Below are 17,809 nucleotides of genomic sequence, written 5' to 3'. Positions count from 1 at the left end.
AAAAAATGTACTGTAAGAGTTATAGGAGAGCCAGGTGTACCGGCCAGCTTGGCCGGTAGCATGGACACGGCGAGGGTCAGGGAATCAGACACCAACAGGAGACCAGTAGTGGTGGAAGAGGTCTCACTCAGCCTCCCTTTATTCAGCCATATATACCTTTCCCCCAAGCCTCTAGCAGAACAATCGGATGCTAATGAGTCTGACAGACAAGGTGCCACTTGCCTCCAAGCCATTTCCTGCAGGAGCCAAGCTTAACAAATGCTAATCAACTCCTCAGCCCACAACAGATCCCCCTTCTTTGTTTTAAAGCAGACTTGTCTGCACCTGTCTTAGGTTGTGGACTCTAGGTTACCAGCCTTACCCGTCATTGGGAATCTCCGTAGCATGACGGAGCCCCTGTCTTAGGTTGGTCAGTGCCTGGTCCATCTTACCCGTCCCTGGCTGCCATCCAACGTGTTGTCTGCTGCAGCTGCACAAACCATACTTGGGGAGGTTGGTTACCCTGTTCCATGGCTAGGAGTGATTTATCTCGGTAGCAACAAGCAGGCAGCAATTCTTAGGCTTGAGAAAACATAGCACTACACAGGTGAAACATACATAGAGGCATAATGGGAGACAAGAGGCCCTGACCATAAAAACATCTTAGTTCGGTAGCAATACGCAGACAGCAATTCCCGGGCCTAGAGAAACATTTTGCACTACAGGGGTTACACACAAAGAGGCATATGATGGAATACAGGAGGTCAAACCAAATCTCACAGCATCTGCTGTTCTATGCCAACAAATCAACCCACAGTTACAGCGTAAGCGTGCCCACCCCTCATGTTCATAGTAAAGTCCTGTTGTTCCATAACTCTGGCAGTCAGATCTACGACCTCAATCACTATCACCACGATAGCTGGTGGCGGCTGCGGATGTACTGGCTACGATAGTCGCCGTTATGCCAAAGTCTCTTTTGAGCTTATCAGGCCAACAGAGGCCTCTCCGTCAGTCCCAACAGGCACAGCAGGATTCAGGGTGGCTGCAGGATAACAGCAGAATCACAATAGCCATTCTAGCATGCTGTCAGAGTGCACTGGAACTCGGTGTCATTCACTTTAGAGGCCTTTTCTGTATGTAAGAGAGAAACATAGGGATAATACAGGCAGACACAAGTTCAAAATTCAAGGAGTTGAGGTACATCCACGTGAGCGAGTCCTCAAGTCCAGGAGTGATGGAACTGATAAATTCCATAGGAATAACTGCATTCCTAAAGAATGCATGGGGTGCATGCCAGTGCATGTCCATACCCCACAAAGCTGCCACATAGAAAAGGTGGGTATTTTCCCCACCTTATAACAGGGGAATAATAAGAAAAAGCACAGGCAGAAATTGAGCTATTATAAAGGTTGGGCCAGACCCCTAACAGCTGGGGTCGCACACCAGATAGTCTGAAGTCTGGTTAAAGGAGAAACTAGCATGAAATCCATAAACAAAGAAAATTACTGCCTTCCATGGCACTTTGCCTTGGGACAAAAGGCCACAAAGGTGCCAGACATAGGACATTCCAAGCCTAGGGCAGATGTATATTACTTCTTCCTGCCCTCCTTTCAATGATAAAGAGATCAGCCTGAGGCCCTCCCACAATGGCCAGAGGTAGTGGCCTATACTTCAGGTGGGGAATTGATACGTTAATAGCATCCTTGTCCCTTGGAAGAGATGTGCTCTGGTGACTCTAAGACATGGTGGGGGATTTTATATTTGAGAAAATGACTTGGGTACCCAATCTAACTCCTCTCTCAATAAGACAAAGAAAAGATAAAGAGAGGGGTGCTTACCAAATACTAATATACTTATATAAAGGTCTAATATACTTGCTTGTCCCGTCGATCTTCCGATTCAAATGCCATCATCTTGGCTAGTACCCGAGCTTTCACAAGACTCAGCAGCAGGAGCTTGCCGGACAAGCCTCTCAGGAATCCACCTTGGACCATTTTCGTTTTCTGGGAAAACACAAACTGAACCTCGCCCCCATATGAGGACGGGGTCTGGGCCTTGCCACTGACCAGTCAAGGGATCCTTCCACATCACATAACCCTTTTCTCCTTATGGGATGGATTCCAATGACAATCTGCAGCAGACCGTCCTTTAGCATCCAAAGTTAGGAAATTTAAGATAAATAATACAAGGTTCAAATGATCTCGGGGAGTACTATACTCCTCCTTTTTAGTTTTAGTAAGATAATCCTAAACAGTACGGTTGGCACTTTGCACAATACCTTGTCCTTGAGGATATTAAGCAAGGAAGGCTTAGATTTGAGCTACCAGGATGCTTACTCTAATGGGGACAGTATAGAGTGAAAACTGTCAAATAATAATCTTATTCAAAGTAAATGAGTTTGTAGCACAGTTTTAAAATCATTTAGATACTTTTATAGTCCTATCAGAAAGCTCTGGGAGTGCCTGCAGAATTCAGAGCTCAAGGCAACCTGCATTTACTATTGATATGCAAATTATGTGTCCTGGGTTTGCAGCTAAGGATCCAGATAGCTGATGAGACAGATGTGTAAATTTACCTGCTTTTTAAAATGTTTCCTACAGGAAGTTTAAACTTAATTCACAAAAAGTTAGAACATTTTCTGACTAATAAGGAGACAGTAATATATTATTACAATTTTAAACAACTTATACAGAAGACAAACTTAAGACACACATGTGTGCGCGCACACACACACACAGAGACACACACTTTTAGAGACTTGAAAAAATTGTTCTCAATTAAACTTAGTGGTAGTAGTGTTCATCAGAAACCAGTAGCTGAAAAACCATGAAGTAAATAGCTTTGAACCACGACTTTGAGAGAGAAAAGTCACATTATGAAATTCTTTTATCATAATAAGAATACGAATTTTAGTCTTTTCGGTAAATAGCTATGCTAAGAATACATAGTGACTAACCAGATACAACTGCAGAGCTAAATCATTAAAAGTGTGTAAACTAAAATTTAAACCTTCACAATTCCATAGATGTGTACATCATTTTGACATGACAAAATTTTACTCCATTTAGCAATAATCTTAATCCAATCAGCCTGATCAACTGTCTCCACAAAACGGGAGATAAATTTGTTGGCATTCTTGAGGCTTTATACGAATACCAAGGGAAACCCTAGAATTGGAAACTTGAATTCTTGGATGCCTCTTTAAGGATGGCTAACAATATCTAAAAGAAGGTTTTTGTTGTTGTTAGTATAACGCATTATAGATTAGACTCCATTATTGACATGTAATCATCACTCAAATACCTTTAAAACAAATACAAAACCTTTACCAATTTAAAGCAGTGAGAAATTTGATAACCAGCCAAAAACACAAGACTTATTTAAAACTATAAAAATGCTATGCATACCACATTAATCTAACTTATACCTTGTAATAATTTAGTACTGCGTTAGTTTACTTCTAAAACAAATTATTTGCGATGAAATTTCACATTTTTGAAAATATCACAAATGAAACTTAAGAGATTTGCCTTGCATTACTTGTATTTCTTAGAATTCTAAAACCCCAAAAGTTGCCATGGACCATGGATATGCAGATGAAGCTAGCTTGCCAAACATTTATCACAACAAAAGACCTACCAAAGTACAATTTGCAAGACTACAGGACAAGTTCTGTAAAATCTTTTTTCTTGACTTTACCTTTTTTCCTGATCATATTATAAAAATATTTAACAGGTGGACAACCAGGCAACAGAAAACTTAAAGAGTCAGGTATTGGAGGTCTGGATGAATCAAAAAGCAGACAGCAAAAGCTTTCAGCCAAACTTCCAATGGGCGGGGGATCCTCGGAAGACTCACTTTCATCCTCTACCCCTTCCTCGTCCTCAGAAGAGGACTCTGAATCTACTTCGCACAATTGCTCTAGATTTTGTCTGTTCTGCGGTTTCTTTTCCTTATTTGCCCTGGTTCGGAATTGCTTCTGTCTACTTATTCTGGTTCGACGTTCCTTCTGTCTACTATTCCTGGCTTGCAGCTCCTTCTTTGTTACCCTGGTTTGGAGTTCCTTCTGTCTACTTACTCTGGTTTGCGGCTCCCTCCCCCTTCTTACTGATAATTTTTGAAGGAAGGGATGCACCACCACTTGATAGGATGACAAAGCAATATTTACCAAGTGCCAGAGGAAAAAGGTGGCTACAAGGAGAGCAAACCATGGGGATACGTCGCAGATAGTTTCAACGAACTTCTGCGAGGCCTTAAGCTTACTGTCGGTGCCTTGTGAGTGGAGCAGATCTCGGACTCCCTTAATTACCTTCATTTTAGCGAATTATTGCTCCCTGATAAATTTACTTATGTCCCTGCGAAAATTTTTAAACCTGCCTCTACATTTCCGGGGTCCCTCAGATTGTCCCTCGTGCCCCTAAACAGGGAGAAGGTCTGGGGATTAAATCAATTATGCCCCTCCAAAGTTAAATCCTAAACTTGCCTCTGCATCTCCGGGGTCCCTCAGATTGTCCCTCGTGCCCCTAAATGGGGAGAAGGTCTGGGGATTAAATCAATTATGCCCCTCCAAAGTTCCAGGGGTCCCTCAGATTGTCCCTCGTGCCCTAGCGCAGGGAGAGGATCTGGGGATTAAACCAATAATGCCCCTGCAGAATTCCTAAATTCTAAACTTACCTTCGCAGAACCAGGGGTCCCTCAGATGTTCGTGCCGTGCCGTGCCGTGCCCCACGTTAGGCGCCACCTGTACCGGACAGCTTGGCCGGTAGCATGGACACGGCGAGGGTCAGGGAATCAGACACCGACAGAAGACCAGTAGTGGTGGAAGAGGTCTCACTCAGCCTCCCTTTATTCAGCCATATACACCTTTCCCCCAAGCCTCTAGCAGAACAATCGGATGCTAATGAGTCTGACAGACAAGGTGCCACTAGCCTCCAAGCCATTTCCTGCAGGAGCCAAGCTTAACAAATGCTAATCAACTCCTCAGCCCACAACAGCCAGGTGGCATGGCCTAGTGGTTAAAGTCCTGGCCCTGAAAGCGCCTGGGATCCCATATGGGCACCGGTTCTAATCCCGGCAGCCATGCTTCCCATCCAGCTCCCTGCCTGGGAAAGCAGTTGAGGATGGCCCAAAGCTTTGGGACCCTGCACCCTTGTGGGATACCCAGAAGAAGTTTCTGGATCCTGGCTTCGGATTGGCACAGCATCGACCATTGTGCTCACTTAGGGAGTGAATCATCGAACAGAAGATCTTCCTCTCTGTCTCTCCTCTTCTCTGTATATCTGACTTTCCAATTAATAAATAAAAATAACTCTTAAAAAAAAACAGTTACAGGAGTCCGTGAATGCGTGTTGAGGCAGGATTGCAGGGTGTATTCCAAGAAAGTATAAAAGAGAATTTTTGAAACATTAGGAGTTTAAGCCAAATACAGGAAGCGCAGAGGACCCCAAACAGATTTGACCCACAAGGACCCTCACCTAGACACATCATTGTCAAGCTCTCTTCTGCTGAACATAAAGGAGAGATACTGAAACAAGCACACAAGAAGGTTAAGATAACATATAGGGGAGCACCCATCAGTCTGTCTTCAGCCCTGACTCATATGTAATCCAATGGATGCTGCAGCTGAGTCCATCCCTGTCCACCTTATACTCAGGCCTCACTTATACCGGCAGAAGCAACAGCCTAGTCAGAGCAACCCCCAATGACCCCCACTTGCCCTGCCCCCAGCCCTTGCTCCTGTTGTTAGATAATGTCCACCGACCGACCGCCTGCTTGGTGAAATAATATCGACAAGTTGTTCAGAGTTGAGATGGAAGCTTTATTGGAAAATCCGCTCCTGGGCCCCATTCGCGCAGAGGGGAAGAAAGGGGGAAGCGAAAAGGGCGTCTGAGATACGTGTCTGGGAGTTTTATACCCATCTACACATGTGGGAGGGCAAAGGGGCTGTCCATGTCCCAACTATGCAAGGAATGTCCATTCAGGTGTGCCATTGGTCAACTGGAATCCCGCCAGGTAGGTGACGTAACCGGCTCCTGTGGCCCCTCCTCTTGTGGGGGCGGGGCAGACCCGCCCCTAGCCTCCAGTGCCCTGGGGAGCCATCATTCCGGACTCTTGGTAATAGGAAAGGGGGCGACGAAGTCGTTCTGGCTACTTCCTGCTGAAGGGGGGGGGCGTAGTCCCTAATTGTGGTCCGGAGAGGGCTCCGTGGGCACTGGGACGTAGGGGTGGAGCAGCAGTTGGTTGAGAGTGACCCGTGAGGCTTCTTGGATTTTTTCTTTGGCAAACCTTAGAAAACAAGGAGCAATGGTTAATAAAAGGCCTATAAGTATTAATGGGGTTAGTATAGGCATGAGCCAAGTTAGTAGGGGGGATTCCCAGATGTTAAAACCCGAATCCTTGCCCAGATTTGGCCAACTATTGAGTCGATCCCTTATTGACTGGAGATTTTTTATCCCAGTTTCTACTATACCAGATTCGTTAATATAATAACAACACTGTTCCTGTAGGAAGACACAGGTTCCCCCTTTGCTTGTAGTCAGCAGGTCCAGGGCTCGTCGATTCTGGAGTGCCACTTCAGCTAGCGAGGTGATTTGTCGCTGCAAGGATGCCAGGGACCAGGCTGAGTCTTCTATAGCCTGATTGAGGTCCGCTTGGAGCTTGTTGACCTCGATGATGGAGTGACCTAGGGCTCCTGCACTGAGGACTACTGCCAACAGGGAGGTAGCAATAGACATTCCTACCAAAGTTGGAATGAAGACCGCCAGTTTGGTTTTTTTTTTTCAAGATCCTGAGAATTTGAAATTTCCTGTTTAGCTTCTAAACAAGAAAGCAGTGTTAGTTGGTGCACCTGCTAGAAAAGAAATCACAGTTGACTGAAATAGAAGAAAATGAATTGAAAGAATTGGTGCTGGAAGCAAGACAATTACATTGAGCCATGTTTAGACATGGGGCAGGGGCTGGCCAGCAGAATGGAGATCCCAGACACCTTGCAATATATGAGGTTTCCCAGTGCGACACAGCTGTTTGGAATAATAACATTTGTTAAGAGGTGGGCTAGACATGTGCCCTTGACAGTGGCATGGGTTGCAATACACTAATGAGGCAAATCCAGCTGAAATGAAGAGGAAGGGGTTAGCTGTTGTCCAGAAGAGTAAGAGAGGAGTGAGGTAGTCAGGAGAGTTGGTGGGTCAAAGAAGTGGCAGACAATTTATCCTTGGTACAAGCACTAAAATGTTTGAGGTGAGAAATATGATACCAGGAAATGTGATCAAGGAGTTTGGCAGCCACAGGCATGGTCAGGGTCACGAAGTGAGGTCTGGTCCACTGAGGTTGGAGTGAGCGTGGGTGGAGAGGGTCTTGAGGAGGACCAGGTCACCAGGCTAGAGAAGAGAGGCATCGGGGTCTGATGGTGTGGTAGTAGCCGGGTCTAGAAGATAGCAGTCGACGTGGTCTCAGAGAAGCTTTTGTGGGCGAGCACATGGGTGAAATCGATCTGCCAATTCTCATCTGGTTCATGTCCTTGCAGCTGGTGAGTAGGCAACCTGAGCTTAAGGGCTCCTTGAGGAAAAACAGTGGAAAACATTAGGCAGGAGGAGTTAGTGAATGAGGCATTGGTGATGGGCATCCCTTTGGTGGTAAGGGATTCCCTCTCCTGCCAGATGGCAGAATGGGGAGGTAATTGGCCTCTAGGATGGACTCAGGAATGAGTACCACATAGGCTGCATGGTGCAACCATGCAGGTTGGAAACCGAGCTACCAGCCACTAAAGAGTGGGGTCAGGAGACTGTAGAGGCTGGTACAGCAAGCCTTCCCTAGGTAAGAAGTGAGAATCGAGGACCGGCTGGCAAGAGTGAGAGTTTGGAAGTTGAGGAAAGTGTTAAGGGGAGAGGACGGTGGGTGAAGTTCTCAGGAAAGACTCGTAGTTACATCTCATTGGTGCATAACCGGAACAGCACACAAATTCCACAAGCTGTGGGAAAGGGGAAGCAGGAAGCGGTGCCAGGGTCCAGGTTGGGATGTTGGAATCACTCACATTTCTCCTTTCTGTTACATATTGGGGAGGAATGGCAGGCTCCTAGCCCTGCAAAAGAACTGGTTAATGATTTGGTTAGAAGAAATTTATACATTTGAGTGGATGACACAGGAATGGAGGGAGGGGTTACTTATCAAAATGATGGCTTGATTTCCTCCTGAAGCTCACTGGAATATGTAGTCTCTGAGGGTTGGTCTTGAGGAGCTTCTTTGGGGTGCTTCTATGGTGATGCATGGATCATCACGGCAGGTGTTGACCTTCTGTGCAGATTCCACATTCTGGCCATTCTTGGATGGAGAGTCCATTTGACTTAGGCAAAGAACTGGGAACACTTTTACTCAGCCCCGATATCGCGGGTTTATGTTGTATGGAATTAGTGGGGAGGCTTAGGCAGGAACATGTATGACAGCTGGTTAAGATTATCTAGTGAGACCTTGAGAAACAAGACAGGATGTATAGTCTGGCCTGCTTCTAATCTTGTATTCTTTCCCTCCCTCTGCTCATGGGGACTCTGGCTGCTAGCAGGAGCTAAGTCAGGGCCTATGGTAAGGCCAGGGCTCCAGTAGGCAGTGGCCTTCAAGGTTACAGTGCTATCTAGTAAAAACCGTTTCTAAGGTCTTACATACATGAACTCTGGAGTTTCAGGTACGGTCAGGACCATCCATCTCTTCACATGGAGTACTGGAAGAGACATCATAAAGGAAGTGTGAAACCGTGGAGACATCCCATTGACTCCCATTACCTGGCTGGACAGAGAGGAGAGCCGGCCTGAAAGAGAGGCTGGTATAGAACAGATGGTGTCTCTGGACAGAATATACAGCTTTACCTGTGATGTTGCTGACCCCAGGCCATCCCTCCATAGCGACGGATGCTTTGGGAGCTGGGCAGAGTGAAGGGCTTTCTAGCTTGTGGCCCACCATGGTTCTGACCCAGGAATACTTTGACCCCCAGGGCAGTCCCATTTCTAGTGGCCTGGCTCTTGGCAGAGCTAACAAGACTCTTTGAAAGCCACTTCTATCACTGCAGCTGGCTGCCCAATATTCTGGCTTCCCATATCACAAGCAGGTGCTACTTGAGGGTAGACTAGCCTTACTGGGTCTCCTAGAGAACAGGTTACTGTATAAAGCCGCATTAATGAGCCTCCTGATGCCTAGCTCGCTACTCTTCCTCTGGGCCCTGGTTAAAGTGGGCCACAGAGGCAACCACGGGATGTCAGCCAAAGGGATGCTCAATTCTATCCCTGAATGCCTTAATGGGCTGATCTAGGAATCTGTAGTTACAGGCACTATAGTCCTGATAGTTTTAGGGTAATGCCTACGAGAAGATAATTAGGCTGCTTGGTCTGACAAGTTAGCCATCCCTATAAAGGGTCTGGAAATCAAACTGTGCAGCCTGAGTCCCTCAGTGTCAGAGAGAGAGAGAGAGAGAGAGATGAAGAAAGTAGTTGGAAGCATCAGATTAATTACCATCAAGTAAAAACTCTCAAATAGAAGTTCTAGAAAGCATTTGTCAAAGGTCTGATGTCGGCTACAAATTTGAAACAAGCACAGGTTTACAATTAGCTTAATTTGCACATTAGAAAAAGCAATAATATCAGTGATAAATATTTAGAAAAATGCTATAGGCAATTTTAAAGGACAATGATAAATTACATTGCACATAAACCATACAAGATGTATTCCTCTCAAAACTTTCATGACTTCCCATTCCTTCTACGACATGTTTTAACCTGGAAATACTCTATAAAACAATTGGTAAGAGCACATGAGTTTACCTCATGGCTTGGAATAACTTAGCAGTGGATTAGAGCAACTCTATACTGGATTATTTTGATATACAAATGTTAAGTTACAGAAAAACTTAGCAAATTACAGTTTTGTTCTTTTGGTAGATGTTAATTAGCTTATCTTCTTATCCCACCCATAAGGGGTGGGGGTGGGGATGACGAAAGGAAAAAAAAAGAGTTAAAAGCAGTTGCTGCAGCAGCAGCAGGGAATCAGGCATTATTGGGGTTAAGTCAGAAGAATCAAAGAGGGAGAGCAGGTTAGGTTGAGGGTGAGAATGGAGAAAGGCAAGATGGCAGATAGGGTCCTGCCACATGAAGGAAGGCAAGATGGTGGACAGGGTCCCATCAGGTGGAGGAGAAAGGCAAGATGGTGGATGGGATCCTGCCACATGGAGGAAGGCAAGATGGTGGACAGGGTCCCATCAGGTGGAGGAGAAAGGCAAGATGGTGGATGGGATCCTGCCACATGGAGGAGGGGGAGGGGAGCTGGGAAGATGGCGTCAGAGCAGGAAGTGGAGGGGGGCTTGGGAACATGGTACCTGCGCAGGAAGTGAAGGATCCGAAGGAGGAAGGTTCTGAGTGGGGGAGAGCAAACTGGGGGAAATGTAAGGTAGAGGTCAGAGAGGTCCTTGGGCAAGGATAGGGACCTTCTGTGCAGCAAGGATGTCCACACAGAGGGAAAAAGGAGGAACAAAGAGAATGATGGGGTTAGGTGGAGCTAGGTGGGGCAAGATATGGGAGTAGATAGAATAAGGGAGGGGTGGGAACATAGCAAAGAAACAGAAGGTGAAGCAAAAGTGACACTGGAATCCAGTGGCTACTCAGGAAGTGAAGGAGTCTGGAAACATGACAGAAGGACTGAGAGCATAGAAGAGGTGACCAAAGAGGAGGTGACCTTGGGGAACATAGCACAGGGACTGGAGGAGTAACGTACAAGGTGGATGGGCCAAAGGCTCCGAGAGAGACGAAAGTGCAGGTAAAGAGGCTGGCAGAGAAGGAGGTGGGGAAGAAGTGGGGGCTGGGTTGAGTCCTAAAAGTTCTGGTGGCTCGGAAAAGGTAATGGTTAGGTGAAAAGTCTAAGAGATCCTTAGGAGAGTGGGAGAGCTTAGCCTTGGCCAGGAGAATCTGAGTCGTGGAACAGGAGGAACATAGGGAAGGGCAGGAACGGAGTTTCCAAAAAGCTTCCACATAACAAACTTAAGACCATTTACCCTCGCGACGACAGAAATTACCCAATTCCGTGAGGATCTGAAAATCAAACGTGCCTTCCGCTGGCCATTTGGAGCCTTTTCCAACACGTACTGTGGCCAGGCCACGGTTGAAAAATGGACAAGGCGTTTTCTGCGTAAGTCCAGGCCCAGACCCATGGTTTTAAAATTGGCCAATAAACAGCTTAAGGGGGTTGGGGGCCATGGGCTCAGGACATTTTGTTGCCCGTCCTGTCCCGATAAAGTATCTCGCGGCTAATCTAAACACAAAGAAGGCGTCCCCGCTTTGAAATTCAGACTAGAGGGGAACCTGGTTCCCGTTAAGGAGGGCCAGTCAGTAGGGGGGACGTCTCACGCCCCTCTGAGGGCCCTGGATTGGTGGGAGCCTGTCAACGACCAGGGCGTCCCCCGTCTCGCTGAGGGCTCAGGACAGGCAGACCACGTGTACACGATTTGGGGGGTCTGCAGGAGGTTAGGGAATACTTTTCAGGACAGGAGGAGCAGGGCGGAGGGGCTTACCTCACGTCTGTCGCTTCGCAGCCGGCAAAGGCCTTGGGGCTGGCGGCTTAGAGGTGGAGAGAGGAAGGGGGGAGCTCAACCAGTTTAGGGAGCCCACGCATCCCTTCCCGGGTTCGGCACCAAATGTTAGATAATGTCCACCGACCGACCGCCTGCTTGGTGAAATAATATCGACAAGTTGTTCAGAGTTGAGATGGAAGCTTTATTGGAAAATCCGCTCCTGGGCCCCATTCGCGCAGAGGGGAAGAAAGGGGGAAGCGAAAAGGGCGTCTGAGATACGTGTCTGGGAGTTTTATACCCATCTACACATGTGGGAGGGCAAAGGGGCTGTCCATGTCCCAACTATGCAAGGAATGTCCATTCAGGTGTGCCATTGGTCAACTGGAATCCCGCCAGGTAGGTGACGTAACCGGCTCCTGTGGCCCCTCCTCTTGTGGGGGCGGGGCAGACCCGCCCCTAGCCTCCAGTGCCCTGGGGAGCCATCACCTGTGCTTGCCAGTATGCGCAACAGATTGGTCCAGGCTACCCCACATCCCATTCAGCTGTCATAAATGTCAAATGAATTTAAAACCTAACTCAACCCAACTGGCCTCACTATCCAGCCCACACTCATGCCAACTGCTGTCACTGCCTGTCTAGCAAGGTCGACCTCCAGGTGCTCATGCTCACGAGTGGGAGTTGCAGCACATCAGAGAGGTGTCCACACTTTTTCCTACTTGACCCATTCCCAGTCCTTCATCTTGCACTCTCCAGGTACTTCTGCAGTCTAGCTTGACAAGATTTGCTTCCAGGGCCAGTACTTGCCAATTCATGCTGTAGCAAAGCCCAACAAATCTATACTTACTCAGGTTTTGCACTGCATCCTGAAAAAGCAGTTCCCCAAACCCTTCTATCAGGTCTCCTCCAGCGGGAGATCTCATGCACACTGGTAGGTCTGTGGCCCAGCCTGACTTAGTCCTCCTCTTGTCATGGCAGGTACAGTGGTCTTCCCCAACTGGACCACACCCATTGCTGTTCTTGTTGTTGGGTGCTTTAGCCCAGCCATACCTGGTCCAATACAGACACAGCACTTGCGTGGTTCAGTGTGTGTTGAGACATATCCCAACTTATTCTATCCCCACCCTCGTTCTCATGAGCACCAGTGGGTGCTGGGGTTAAGTCCTATCTGCCACAGCCCAGACCCTGTCCTCATTTTATGTATAACAAAATTTCTCTTATAATCAAGTGTTGTTCAAAAACATGACCTCAATTACTCATAGGATATTGGATTTACTATACACACCAGAAACATTTTTGTAAACATGTTTTACTGAGCAGATGATCTATCCTAAATATTGCTGAGATGGGAGAGTACAATAGCTTAATTGACTAACCATGTGCCTGCAAACTCCAGCATTTGCTATTGATGGTAGTTTGTGTCCCATCCACTCTACTTCCCTTCCAGGTCCCTGCTGATTACCTGGGAAAGCAGTGGAGGATGACCCAAGACTTTGGAACCCTACACTCAAATGGGAGCTGCTGAGGTTCCTGGATCCTTGTTTCAGATCAGCTCAGCTCTGGCCAATACCTATTGGGGGAGCAGCCAGTATTGTACCGGATTTTGAGATCCCCAGAAAAACATCGAGTCAGAAGTCAATGCTAATTCATAAACGCCAGTTTATTCAAGTTAACCTAGGTCTCCCTGCTACCTCCCCCCAACCCAGAAATGCGGAATGTCCTGCTGGTTTCATGTAGACTGCCAGGCCTGGTATTCATTCAGTACCCACCCAAGCAAGTAAGGCAGAAATCACAAAAGCAGAAAACACCTAGGTTCTTCACCAGCAGATGGAAGATCGTACTCTCTGTCAATCTGCCTTTCTAAAAAGAATAAATTATGTTAAAAAGTGGTATAATTACTTTATCATATAAATACGTAAATCAGTATATAAATATTCATCTGTAGCAGCTTCATTTACTAACAGATTTCTCTCTATAAGCAATCTATGAATCTTCCTCACTAGCTATCTGATTATTCTCTTATAATACATTATCTAATACTTCTGAATAATTCTGTATTAATCCTGATCCTAGCACGTCAAAGAAAAATTGCTTTCTTGGGCTGGCTTTGAGGTGCACTGGGTCAAGCCACTGCTTATTGCATTGCCATCACATGTGTGAGTGCAAGTTCAAGTCTAGGTGCTCTACAAACAGGAAGGTAGTGGAGGAAGGTCAAGTAGGCACCACCTACATGGTAGACTCCAATGGAGTTCCTACTGCTGGTGTGGGTCTGGTCCAGATGCAGGTGTTGCAACCACTGAATCAGCAGATGAAAGAGCTCTCTGTTTCTCTGCTTCTTTCTCATCTCCTCTTCTCTCTTCCCTCTCTCTCACCTCTCTCACTGCTTAATATTCAAGTACATAAATTTGCAAAGAAAGGTGGAATGAAACAAGGGAAAGAAAGCAAGCCAGCCAAGAAAGAAAGTCTGCCACCACCCCAAGTTCTGCACACGCTGTGTTGTCTGGTTGCGTGGAGATGACTCGGGAGTGTCCCACTATCTCTATGATCTGTGCAAACGTGGCTTTCAAGAAGAATCTCGTGTGTTAGCCTTCATCTTTATCCCATATCACTCAGGCTCTTCCAAACTCCATGCTGTAACTTACATTATCTGTGTGGATCAAGCTAGAGTCAACACCTAAGGAATGAAGGCAGAAACAAGCAGAAGATAAACTGATAAGGATCTGAGATAGTAGACAGTTGGACTGTGGCCTGCAAGACCATGTGCTCAGGGCGTATTTCCTAATTATGCTAAGAGCCCTGGGGGAGATACTGAGAAGTCAGTGGGCAGGGATGAACTTCCTACTGAGTCCCACAAGGTCTCATTCTCCTTGGCTCCTGGCCAGTATAAAAAGGGACAGCCCAGAGGGTGGGAATGGACTTGGGGAATTCACTTTCCCATTCTCCTACCTCACCCATCTGCCTCCCACTTCCCTCACAATGCTGCCCTCAATACCAGTTGTGCTTCAAGGGTCCACTTACAGGCCAAAGCAGAACTAAGCCAATGAGGAGCAGGAGGGTCGAGAGCCTGGGCCTGAGGACTGTCACTTTAGAGCGTGATGCTTCTAGGGTCATGGCCGGTGGTGCTGAAACGCAAGCAAAACAGTTATGGCCAATATACAGATTCCTGATTCCAGAAAGCTTCCACTTTCTGCTGTCGGGCAATGTGGCCAGGCATACAACTGCCTCCCATTCCATGCTGGTCACTGTGACAGGCTCTCAGGTAGCAGGGAGGGAGGATATGTCCTACCCCCAGGGAACGATCTGCCAGATAGGGGAGCCAGGATGTCCAGATAGATGATACTCTCGCTGTCCAAGACGAGAAGAGGGACCAGGTGGTGGGTGAGATGGGTCACAGCAGTCTAGATTGGTTCTGCAGGATCCAAGAGAGAGTGCAGGCAAAACAGGAAGAGCGTGATTCTAGGAAGAGAGCACAGGGAAGGAGGTCTAGACACAAGGACTGCCTCAGCTAGAAGGCTGGAGAAGAGGCAGGGAGAGTGGAGTAAAATCCATGCCCTGAGGAAGAGACAATGCAGAGGAAAAGCAGAGGTGGGAGGAGATGCAGGGAGGACACTGGGCTGGACTCTGCTGTTGTTCTGGGGAGAAAGCTCCAGGCCGGATCACTCTCAGACACACATTCACATATGCACACACAAGCACAACACACTCACACATGCACACTCACACCCAGTCATGCACATAAAACCCAGACTCATAACACACACACACACACACACACACACACACACATACACAGAATCCACACTCACACATACACTCCTACCCACACATACACACAGCAGCCACATTCATATCACACACGTGTGCACACATACACACACTTGTACACACAATTGTTCCCAAAGCTCTTGCTCTTACCTGTGGTCTCCAACATTTCCTTCCTGTTCAGCAAGAAGTTCTCAAGCCAGCTCTGACAATCTCCCATTGACACTTTGCAGAAAAATTCCACAGTGTCCCTGTCACTCTCCCATGTCTTCAACCTTCTGGCTCCAGGATGAAGCTTTTTCCATTCTTTGTCGTGCGACTCAAGCAGGACAGATTTCTGTCCACCGATGCTGAACACCCAGGAACCATTTTTGCGGCCAGTGGCATCACGCTCACAGCACATCCTTGCCTGCAGGCTGAGGGCATCTGTCCTCATGGGGAAGAGATCAGCCAAGGTTAGTCTGGACAAGCCCTTGTCCACATCTGCTATCCTCTGCCCCCATTCCCTCCTTTGCTCCTGGCCCTGACTGTCCTCCCGGTTCTGCCCCACTCTACACCTCTAAAGGAAGACCACAGTCCAGTTCTGCCCATGAGAATCCTGAGTCCCTGGTTTCACAACACCCTGGTCTTTGCCACTCACCCCTGCTTGTGTAATCTGCCAGGTTCATCTCAGACAGCTGTTGTATGAGGGTGTCTGCCACATCTTTGAATATTTCCTTCATTTCTTTTTCTTCATTGTCAGGGATAAGTGTTTCATTCCCAGGGAGAATAATACATTTGGTCTTATCACAGGCACCAGTTAGAAAGATGTTCCCATCTATAAGACCTTGGACATCACACACTGGTTGGCCAGGTCGGGCTGTGGTGTTGACAGTGAAGTAATGGCAAAGAGAATGAGCATCTGTGAAGGAAAAAATGCAAGCAACACTGATGACAAGAAAAACGACTCACAGACATTCCTTCCTCCAGTTCTAGGACACTAAGGAGCCCATGAAGGGTTGGGAACCAGGGAGATCACCTCCCGGCCATGGCACCTGCATCCCTGACTCCTGACTTCCTCACTCTTGTGTTCCTTGTAATTCATTCTGGTTCTATGAGGTACACAGGATCACCTGGAACCAGGAAGCTGCAGACAGAAGCTTTGTGAAAGCATACACATTGTGCACGTTCACACTCCATCTGAACAGCAAGCCTGAAAGAGACCACGTGGATGAAAGCTGACAGCACAGGGGTGTCCTGGAAAGACCCTTTGGCAGCCTCTTTCTCCTGGGAGCATTCGGCAGAGCAGACTCCAAGATGCAGAGCAAAGGCAAAGACAGGTGTGGATCAGAGAATGAGAATTCCAGAAACAAGGTTCCACGGTATGTCAGGGGCAGTGGGAGATCAGAGCAGATCAGTCAGCCGGGAAGCTTTCTAGAGGCAAGAGTGACAAGAGACAGACTCACACAGGCACCTACATGGAACCCCAAAGGGAAGTACAGTACACTCCAGGAAGAGGACGTACATCAGGAAACAAGAAAGACACCAGATAAATGAACTAAGTGTAGATCTGAAGGAAGTAGCAAAACAAGAGCAAAACAACCCCCAAAACAACAGAAAACAAGAAAGGAAGGAAAGGAGGAAAGGAGGGAGAAAAGGTGCGGGGGGGGGGGGAGAGGGAGGAAGGAAAGAGCAGCTATGCTGGCACACTGGAATATTTAAAACTAATTGGGCATTAACCAGGCCCAGAATACCCACCAGCTTCTGGCTGCTTTGTTCCCAGCACTGCAGCACTTCATTATTGCAAGGCAACCTAGTTCACTGCCTTGATCTGGAGGGCTGTTTTCTGTCTGATACAGGTCCCTGATAGTACGCCTGGGAAGACAGCAGCAGATGGTCCAACTGCTAGGGCATGTACACCCATGGACCAGATCCAGAAGAAGCTCCCAGCTCCTGCCTTTTGACTAGCACAGCCCCAGCCATGTGACCACTTGTGGAATGAACTAACTAATGGAGGACAAACTCTCTCTCTTACTCACTCTTTCTCTCTCTTTTTCTCTCTTGCTTGCTTCCTCTCTTGCTCTTCCCCCTCCTTCTCTTCATCCCTCCCCCTCCTTCTCTCTCCCTTCCAAGTGTAATTCTGATTTTTCAAAAAAATAAACCTAAAAAAACCTGTCAACCCAGAATGCTGTTTCAGCAAAGTTCTCATTTATGAATGTACACAAAATACCTTCCAAAACAAACAAAAATTGAAATAACCTGTCACCATTCACCAGCTTTGCTTTACACATGATACTTAAGGCCATGTTACACACAGAAATAGAATAATAGTCATCATAACGACACAGAGTGAAGGCACAATATCCACTCAAAGTACAAAGGCAATCCAAAACAAATAATGTGAATATTTATGGGAAAGTGGCAGGATCAAGTTGATATTTATCAGTAATAACTTTGAAGGTATGCTCACTTCGGCAGCACGTATACTAAGAACTGGAACTCTGAAGGGAAGTGGATCTCATGATCCAATACAAAGACACAGACTGG

At 47.0% G+C, this 17,809-nt stretch overlaps 1 long non-coding RNA gene across 1 annotated transcript; it reads right to left on the bottom strand.

The window, feature by feature from the left end:
* Positions 1-14,066: 14,066 nt before the first annotated feature.
* On the bottom strand, positions 14,067-15,520 carry LOC121158904. The gene is made up of 3 exons (XR_005884270.1): positions 15,437-15,520; positions 14,540-14,643; positions 14,067-14,195 (listed from the first exon to the last, which is right to left on the bottom strand). It is a non-coding gene; the product is annotated as an uncharacterized LOC121158904 (long non-coding RNA).
* Positions 15,521-17,809: the final 2,289 nt, after the last annotated feature.

The sequence above is a fragment of the Ochotona curzoniae genome, unplaced genomic scaffold, assembly GCF_017591425.1.
Source record: "Ochotona curzoniae isolate NIBS_2020 unplaced genomic scaffold, NIBS_Ocur_1.0 contig_3895, whole genome shotgun sequence".
NCBI classification, from domain to species: Eukaryota; Metazoa; Chordata; class Mammalia; order Lagomorpha; family Ochotonidae; genus Ochotona; species Ochotona curzoniae.
This window is presented reverse-complemented; position numbering and strand designations above follow the sequence as displayed.